The sequence below is a fragment of the Arachis duranensis genome, chromosome 1 (genome assembly GCF_000817695.3).
Source record: "Arachis duranensis cultivar V14167 chromosome 1, aradu.V14167.gnm2.J7QH, whole genome shotgun sequence".
NCBI classification, from domain to species: domain Eukaryota; kingdom Viridiplantae; phylum Streptophyta; class Magnoliopsida; order Fabales; family Fabaceae; genus Arachis; species Arachis duranensis.
In genome coordinates this window covers 91,484,753-91,495,534 of record NC_029772.3, presented here as the reverse complement: position 1 = coordinate 91,495,534, position 10,782 = coordinate 91,484,753, and positions in this window count along the sequence as shown.

The following is a 10,782-nucleotide window of genomic DNA, read 5'->3' as shown; positions in this document are numbered from 1 at the left end:
GGAAATATCAGAATTCCCACCGATTTCATCATAGCAAAAGATATAAAAAATGATGTAGTTTTGGGGACACCTTTCATAAATCTATTGTTTCCATACCTGGCAGATTTTCCTGGACTTACCTCTTTTGTAGGAAGACAAGTAACTTTCTTTGAGTTTCTAGACTCACCAAAGCAAAGATCTCTAAACCTAATTGAATCCAAAACCAAACATATTTGTTTTCTAAAAGAAGAAATCTCTTTCAAAACCCTTGAATCACAGCTTTCACAACCAAAGATTCAAGAAAAAATAAAAAAATCTTTCAAATCAAATTGAAAAATCTATTTGTTCTGATTTGCCTCATGCCTTCTGGGATAGGAAAGAACACATAGTTGATCTTCCATATGAAAAGGATTTCAAAGAATAAAAAATCCCTACAAAAGCCCGTCCCATTCAAATGAATGAGCAGCTTTTGCAGCATTGTCAACAAGAAATTAAAGATCTTTTGGATAAAAGATTAATCCGTCCTAGCAAAAGTCCTTGGTCTTGCTCTGTTTTTTATGTTAATAAACAAGCTGAAATAGAACGAGGAACTCCCAGGCTTGTTATCAATTACAAACCTTTGAATCAAGCTTTACAGTGGATTCGTTACCCCATCCCAAACAAAAAGGATTTGCTTAATAGATTAAACTCAGCAAATATTTTTTCAAAATTTGATATGAAGTCGGGCTTTTGACAAATCCAAATCACTGAATCAGACCGATATAAAACAGCTTTTACAGTTCCATTCGGGCAATATGAATGGAATGTAATGCCTTTTGGTCTGAAAAATGCCCCTTCTGAATTTTAGAAGATCATGAATGATATTTTCAATCCATATTCAAACTTTGCAATCGTTTATATTGATGATGTCTTAATTTTTTCCCAGACTCTGGATGAACATTTCAAACATGTTAAAACTTTTATGTACATCATCTAAAAAAATGGACTTGCTGTTTCTAAACCAAAAATTGTTCTTTTTCAAACAAAAATCCGATTTCTTGGTCACATAATTTTTCAAGGAACAATAACTCCTATTGAAAGATCAATTTTGTTTGCAGAAAAGTTTTCAGATTATATCCTTGATAAACCTCAGCTCCAGAGGTTCCTAGGATGTCTCAATTATGTTTCAGATTTCATCCCGAATCTGAACAATCTCCTTAAGCCCTTCCATGATAGGCTTAAGAAAAATCCCCCACCTTGGACAGACAAACATTCGAATATTATCCGATTTCTTAAAACCAAAGTCCGCAATCTTCCATGTCTTTACCTGCCCATTCCTCATGCATTCAAAATAGTAGAAACTGATGTATCAGATTTAGGATATGGTGGTATTTTAAAACAAAAACTGCATGATAAAGAATGTATCATTGCATTTACATCCAAACACTGGAATTGTACTCAACAAAAATATTCCACAATCAAAAAAGAAATTTTAGCCATTGTTTTATGCATCACAAAATTTCAATCCGACTTACTCAATCAAAAATTTTTAGTCCGAGTTGATTGCAAATCAGCCAAAGATGTTTTACAAAATGATGTAAAAAATCTTGCATCAAAACAAATTTTTGCCAGATGGCAAGCAATTTTAAGTGTCTTTGATTTTAACATTGAGCATATCAAGGGTAACTCAAACTCTCTCCCTGACTTTCTCACACATGAATATTTGCAGGGAGATAACCAAGGAAAAGATGCCTAAAAAGGCAACATTAGCCTCGGTAAGAGGCAGAGGTATTCGCCTAGCCCTTCCTGGGCCGACTAAGAGATCTGGGTCAAGTACCCCAACTGGGTCATCTACCCAACAACCTTCCCCTATAACCCAAGAGCTGACTGGTGTAACAACCCTGATTTTCGAGTACGCGAGATCTTTTCTGAAAGTACGAATTTCTCCGGAAGATCAGTAAAGGGAACACCTCTGTTATATCATCAAGCATCTCAATCCTCATTATCATTATGTCATCCTTAAGATAGAACCTCCTCTGAGGCAATCTCGATAATGCAATCACGAAGAAGTCCATAAAAAATCCTGGGCTGACATATGTGACAGCTCAGATGAAGATGAAATAGACCTTACCAAACTTATCTCACAGATGGCAACTCAAAAAACCATTTGCAATGATCCAAAAGGAAAAACAATTGCCCAAACCATGCCACCTCAATCAAACCCAACCCAGCCTGTTAAGACTCAATTAAAACAACCAACCACATACATTTCAAAAAATAAGTTCTCATCTGTCCTTCTAATGGAACCTGAGTTTTGGGAAAAATCACCTTTTAAAGTTATTCCTAAAGTCTTTCCATCAGGATTCCATTTTAGACCAACAGCCTTGAACAAAACCAGACAGTTTTATGAATTCATATTAGTGGATTCAGATTCAGTCTCAATAAAACATTACAAAGATCCTAAAGATGTCACCAACATAACTCATTCAACCATTCAAATTCTAAAAGTACTCACCCCTAATCAATTTGGTAAAAACCCGAACAATACAAAAAAATTCTCTAATCCTTATGACCCGATAGGATATTCTTATTGGGATTATGTGGATGCCTGGACAAGAGTATTTTGGTTACAAAATAATCAGAATAGACATTCGTGGCTCATTTATTTCAAGAAAAATACCAATTATCAATTCCCAAATTGGTTCTCCCAATGGTGGGATTACTTTGGTCCTCTACCAGAAATCTTGCCCCCACCTGCCGATGAGGGGTTCAAAATTTTCACCAAAAAATTTGACCAACAGGAAACAAACATTCCTGCAGATCTTCAATTTTTCTCTGTTTTCTCCCTGGCCTGGGTATTCTCATGGCAGTACAGGTACGGCAAACAAGAACATCCAAAAGCACCACCTATGCTTCAAAGGAATGCCTTTGTAAAATGGTGGTCTCAGTTTGATGCCGCCATGGCTCATCCAGAAAAAGTTCGAAATTGGTTCAAAGAACACCCCAAGTTCACCAAACCATTCGACCATGAAGAATCAGTATTCCTCAACCAGAAAGCCCAAATTGCAGCAGCCCTTGCAGGAGCCCAATCAAAAGAAACCTTAGCAAGACGCCTTCAACAAATCATGCAGATGATCGATGAAGACAAAAAACACAAAGATGATCCTACTCCCTCAGAAGAATCATCAAGTGATTACAATCAAAATGAAGACGATTGCTTTGGAATCAATCTAGGAGAAGATTAGATCTTAAGCCAAATTTGCAAAAAACAAAAATATATCAACTTGTACTGTACCAATAGTACTGGTTAACATAACCGGAACTGTAGAAACAGTAATTTTCTCAACTATAAAAGGAGGCCCTCCTTTCATTGTAAGGCACCCTTTTCATTTTACAAAAACATAGAGAGAAGTTAGTGAGAGACGCTCTGAGAGTTCCCCTTGTAAGCTCTCCAGCTCTTATTCCCTCTTCTCCCTTTTCAATACATTCAATAAAAATCTTTTATTCAGTTCTTTATTTTAAGTGTTTCCATATTTACATTTCTGCAAATGCATATGTGTGCGGACTACCGCCACATCTAACTACATATCTAACCTGCATATGCGTGCGGACTACCGCCGCATCTAACTTCATATTTATTTCTTTGCTCTTACATATATCATACTGCATTCATACTGACACCTACCTCCTTCTTCCCCTTTCCCTCCTAGATTCGCTTCGGGCCATCTGGTATATATATATATATAAAGAAAGGCAGCCAAACATGGAATTCAGTCACACTTTTCTATTGGTTCGGACACCCTACACCTTTAACTATACACCCAAAGAGTTTTTCCTACTGCTGGTACTCTGAACTGATAATTCATAACACGTCGTTGATATTGGCTGGAATTTGAATGCACCACTGATGCAGCATCAAAGAGGTTTAGCTGAATATAACAAACTCACATATTAGCTAAACTATTAACGAGAAAAATAAACTCAATCACCACATATTTAAAGAACATCACTTTTACCTCGTTTAAACCTTTCGTTTTCTTCTTATTTGTGGCATTTGCAATCTGTTTCTTCAACTTTGAACGTAGCCTATTTTTTGGACGTCATCTTGTTCAAATCCTTGGAGGGCTTTGAAGCTCGTTAATGGATTCCAAGTTGGCATCTTCGAGAAGATGTGCCCTTCCTTTTGACTTTTAATGATTCCATCTCAACCATGACGTTATCGTACGCACGGTGTAGAATTGCAGTCAGCTCCTCCGATTCTGATGTAAATTCGCAAATATTTTGCGAACAAAAAACCAGTTGGTCAAACCTCTTGCTTCTTGGCTCCAACAGTGGCTTGTCGTGGCTGCTCTTGATGTGTGTGTGTCGCCTCTTTACCTTCTTGCTCCATCGTTCCAGTATATATCTAGGTGACACGTGGCTTACTTGTTCAAAGCTTAACACGCTTCGTGCGTGACGGCATAATATCCCTCTTGACTCGAATAATAAGCATTGGCATTTTACCTCGGCTGCTACTGAGTCGTAAGTAACCACAAACTTGTTGAATATTGAGTTGGAAACTTGTTCTCCAACTTCGTATACTGAATAGCCTAGAGAAGAATTCGTTAATCTAGTGATGCAATTCGCCTTTCCTTTGAATTGTGCTTGGACTTCCCTAAACTTTTGATGAGTGTACACATATTGAAACTGAGCTCCATTGAAGATTTGGTTGCACATGGTATGACCGTATGAAAATCTGCAACATCTGATTCTCTCTCTGCTTGCTCCCTAGTGATGGCAAAGCGGGCCGGCCCGCCCCAACTCATCCTGCCCCGCCTAGGCCCGCCTCATAAACAGGGCGGACCGGCTTGCCACGCCAACTAAAATGGGTTTAAAATACTAGTCCGCCCCGCTTTATGGCGGATTGGCGGGTTGGCGGGTTAGCCCGCTTGACTCATTTTTTTTGAAAAATAAAATTCATTAAAATTAATCAAAAAATAATAATTAAAAAATAAAATACAAATAAAAAATAGTCAAATTATAATATAATTTTTTTACTATTTTTTTGAATTTTAAACTACAATAAAATTGTTTAAAATAATATTTGTCAATAAAATCATCTTTATTTTAAAAAATAAGTTACATAATTTGAGCATATATACGAAATTGTAAAATAAAATAAATAAAGTTAATAACTAAAAGAAGAATAAAAACAAAAAATGAAAAAAAAGTGTTTAAAAATTCTATAATTATTAATTTTATAATAGTAACCACTCTTTTATTTAACAAAAAAACAAAAATAAAAAGTTTCGGCCCGGCGGACCGGCCCACCCCGCCCCACCAAAACCCGCCAATTTGGCGGTGCGGGTTTGGCATTTTTTTTTAATTTGGCGGACTCCAAATCCTAGCCCGACCCGTCTTTTTTAGCGGGTTTAGCGGATTGGCCTGGCAGGCTCGACCCGTTTTGCCACCCCTATTGCTCTCTACTTCCGAGGCAATTCTCGTATTGTTTGACAAATTGAATAAGCGAGCTATTTCGAGTAATAAACTTGTTAAAAAATGAATGCATGCTCTCGCTCCTTTGTGTGTTTATCATCCCTGCCCAGAAGTGGTGATCCAAATAGATTGGAACCCATATATGACGATCTTCATAGAGATCTGCAAAATACACCCAAACACAGACTATAAATACACCCGAATAAAATTAAATTTACACCTCTGCTGCAGATTTTAAACAAACAATACCTGAAAGCCACTTGTTGTCCACAAGACCAAAATTCAGCAAAATTCATTCCAATTCCTATCAAATGAGTCTTTACTATGAGAGTTCCAAACAACTTCGCTCATTTCTTGTTCAATTTCTGCATGTCCCATGTACCATTTAATTTGCTTGGAATCTTCTTCATGATGTGCCAAATACACCAACGGTAAATTGTTGTTGGCATACAGGCCTCTAAAGCCCTTTTCATTGATGCGCATTGATCGGTGAGAAACCCTTTTGGAGCATTTCCTCCCATGCAATGAAGCCAACATTGAAATAACCATTTGAATGATTCAATTTCTTCGTTTTTCATCAAAGAGCATCCAAGAAGTGTTGACTGACCGTGGTGATTTACCCCGACAAAAGAACCACAAACCAAATTATACCTGAAACAAATTACCATAGTGCAGAATGGAAATTCATTACGTACACCCAACAAATACTTTGTATACACCCAAAAAACACCCAATATACACTTCTGAGACAGATTCATAAAAAACTTTAATTTAGCATCATAAACAGGGTCAGTTTATTACCTGTTTGTATTGTAGGTGATGTCAAATGAAATAACATCTCCGAAATACTCAAAGGCAGCTCTACTTCTAGCATCGGCCCAAAAAGCCAGCTTAATCGATTGATCCTCCTCGAGTTCAAGCTCAAAAAAGAAATTCTTAATCTTCTCTTTCATTCTTAACAAATATTTTCCGAATTCCGTTGCATCTTCTTGTTCAGAAACATTATGCACTTCTCCCGTAATGTAATTTCTCACATCCTTTTCAATAAAATTTAACTCGCGATGACCACCAGCAGTCGCAACAAATGATTGGTAAGTTTTGCTTGGTCTAATACCAGCCTCTTCATTATTCTCTATTGTACGACGAATGGACATGCTTAGTTCCCTGTGCTGTTTGATCATCTCTGCTTTACTTGGACAGCAAGGGTGTGAATGATCCAACACAACCTTTGAAATGATCCAAGCACCAACATCCTTTAATGTGTGTATATAAATTCTTGCAGGACAGTTTAAATCGGCTGTCGGATTCGTCTTCTCGATCGAAGATATTTTAGATTTTCATTTTTCCTCTCTGCTACATGTAATCAATTGATTCTTAATCTCGTTTTCCTTCCTATTTGTGCTCCAAACTCTTGTAGAAAAACCTGCAGCCTTGGCGTAGTTCCTGTAAAATTTTCCAGCATCTTCAAGAGTGGTAAAGGTAATTCCAACCTTGGGAACAAACTGATCATCAAAACAGAGAGAAGCTGCAGAATACACCATGTCAGAAACAAAAAATACACCCAATCATGTCTGATCTAATACAGCAGAACGACAACAACTCAACTAAAATAGTAAGAAACTGTTTATCAAGAACAAAGAGAGGCTGCAGAATACACCATATCAAAAACAAAAAATACACCCAATTATGTCTGATATAATACACCCGAACGACAACAACTCAACTAAAATAAGAAAAAAGCCATAAACTATAAATACACCCAAACTTTCCCAAAAATACACCCAAAAAATTCTGATCTACACCCGAGCGTCTGCTATAAATTGCAGATAATTAATCCACAGATTTATGTTCACGCGTTAGTTTCACAGTCAATGTTCACGAATTATTCAGCTACACAATGCTATACAAATAACTGCAACAAAATTCAGAGTAATCGTATGTAAATTAAACCTAGGAACTTTGTTAGATTCAAATTCATAATACATTTTGCCCTGATTCAGCTGACAATCTGAGGTTGAATCATCCATTATCTTCAAAACGAGTTCAAACTTTGATTTCAGAAAACAAAAAATCGAATAGAAAACGAAGCTGGAGTTACAGAGAGAGGAACTAACGTCAATAACGAAGAACAAACCAATGAGAAAGGAGGGGAAAAGAACGATAAAAAAAACCAGGGAAAGACACGCGAGAAGAAGAACAAGCAAATTTGGAAAGAAAGAAAACAAAGAAGAAAACAAATCTTTTAAATTTGGTAGTTATACATACGCGGAATCTTTATATAGCGCGTGTAAGAGACGTAGCAGTTGCAGCGCGTTTTGGTGGATTAGGGGTTAATTAACTTGTAATACTTACAAGCCCTAATTGCTTGTATACAGAGCTTTTCCGTTTTGATAAAAAAAGGGTATAGGTTTTTAATTTTGTATATTATATATTTAATTTGCGTAGAAAAATAAACTAAATACGAACAACTTAGAGTATGTTTGATTTTTATTTTTATTTTTTTTTTATATTTTTTGTGAATTTTGTGGAAAAAAAAAAGAAAAAACAGTAAAAATTATAGATTTTTTTCACTCCGTATTTTATTTTATTTTTTTCGCACAATTTTAAAAAAGAAACCACTTTAATAAAAACATTAAAAATGTCTTTTTTTAAGACATCAAATATATCATATTATTATTGGACATTCTTATTAAACCGGTTAATAATTTTTTTATTATAAATTAGAATAAAATCGGTTTATTATAGTAACAATAATAAATCTATTTGTCTGCATTATAATTATTAGACCCGATTTGATCTGATCGAATTATATCATCTAAACTGAATATCTTTAAATTTTTTGATAAAAAAAAATAATTATATCCGTGATTTTTTATTTTTCGGATATTTAAATTCCTACAAATTTAAAAATACAATTAAATCTCTAAAAATAAATTGGGTTTATTATTATTGTTATAAAAAAAATCGGTTTTATTCTAATTTGTTAAGAAATTAAAAAATAACCGATTTATTAATACGTCCAATAATAATGCGACATGTAAATATCTTTACAAAAAATATTTTACGCATTTTTTTTTTGGAATATTCCCTTTTAAAAATAGAAGATACTATAAATAAAAAAAATACAAATACAAATAAAACACATCCCTAAATTTCACATTATTACAAGTTATAAATTAATCATTTATGTTCTCTAAACACTTGCTACTAATAATTCACAAAGCTTTTTTTATATTAAGTTATTTATTTTTTACACGTTGTCGTATATCATTAGTAATAAGGATATATATTTTATTTTTGTTATAATTTTTCCAATATTAATCAAACATGAGAAATTATTTGGATCATTTTAGATGTTGTATCTATATAAAGAGAATACGTATTAGAATTTAGAAATTTATTATTTCCAATCCATGTGACCTGTTATTAGGAATGTGACAAGCATCGTTTTTAGCACGATTCTTTATAGCAAATTGGAAAGAGAGACATATGCTTTTATTTGGAAATTTCATCGTCAAATAATTAATAACACTTATTATTAGTTTTTGTCTTTTCTTTTGTATATCCCAAATTCAAAACCATGAATGAAATTTTCTAGAATAGCTTTGGTAGTTTCTTGTCTCCTTTCTCCTATATGGTGGATCAAACCCTCAACCACTATATATACATGTTCATATATAATGATTCCGCTTATTAATTATCCTTAAACTTTTTCTCATTGATTAAAAATTGAAGTAATTTTTTTATCCTAAACAAATTAAACTTTAGTTATTTACTTATTTATTATATTTTATATTAATAATTTAAATTTAAGAATTATAATTTAAAATTTAAAATTTAAAATTTAGAGTATTTTATCTTTTTGTTTCTCTTTTCTTTTCTTTTATTTTTAATAATAAATTAATTTTTAATATTAAAAATAACATATATAATAAAATAGTAATGTTATTAATTTGTGAGTGATGGTATCCAATTTCTTTTAATTTGTTACCTCTCTCTACCGCCCCTCTCATATTAAATATATATAGAATATTGTGTAATTTAATTGAAAAACAAATATAAGATCCATTTAATAGAAAAGTGAAATATATACATAAATAATAGGTAGTGTTTGGAAGAGAGACGACAGAAACTGAGAAATAGAGATTGAAAGACAGAGACTGAAATAAATTTTAGTATTGTATTTGGTGTAAAGTGAGAGACAGAGACTGAAATAAGAATAAAGCTCTAATTTAATTTGCATAAAAGGTAAAGTTAGAATTAATTAATCGAAATGAGAGTACTTTATGTATAAAATGTTAATTTTCATTCCCAAAAATATCAGTTCCTGTATCTCTACTTTTTAGAAGTACTGAAATATTGAAATTTTAGTAACAAAGACTGAAATTGTGCGTTCTATGGTACCTATTGTGGTACCATGACTATGGTGACTACAAGAAGTTGGCCAATAGAGTGTAGACACCTAGTTTGAGTATATAAATGTTGACTTTGAGTTACTATGTATTAAACATGGTAAAAAGATTAACAGTTAAGGTAAATATTCTAAAATAAATTTAAAATGCTAAAAAGTTAGGGAAAAAATAGATGTTAGCACGCACATCATCCATGGATCCAGAGTTATTATATGAGTTAGGGTTTCATAGGTTTGGGAACACCGATCATTATAGTAATTATTGGCTATTCACATCACGTTGTCTGTGATCCACTCGAAGAAGAGGAAAAGTGGGAAATCGGCGTTGACTCATAGCTAAAATTTTTTAAATTCTAAATTAACGGAAATATATTTAAATTTACGTATGTAGCTGCAATTTTTGAAAAAAAATCTACAAAATTTAAAAAATAGTGCTAAAAAGAATCAACAAATTTAAAAAAAAAATAATGTTAAAATTTAAAAAAATAACAATCTAAGTAAAATAATTTAAAATTTAAAAAATAACAACCTAAGTACACTCAATCTAAGATTTAAAAAATAATAACTTAAATAAAATAATTTAAAATTTAAAAAATAATAACCTAAATAAAATAATTTAAATTTTAGAAAATAACAACTTAAATATAACAATCCAAATAAATAATTTAAAATTTGAAAATAACAACCTAAGTAAATAATAATTTATAATTTAAAAATATAAATCTAAAAATTTCTAGTGACGACACCTAAGAAATAAACTCTCAGACTCAACGTATGAGCGCCACGTCAGCATATGAGCTCCCCTATTTGTATAACAGCCTAAGTAAATAATAATTTATAATTTAAAAATATAAATCTAAAAATTTCTAGTGACGACACCTAAGCAAATAAACTTTCAGACTCGACGTGTGAGCGCCACATCAGTATATGAGCTCTCC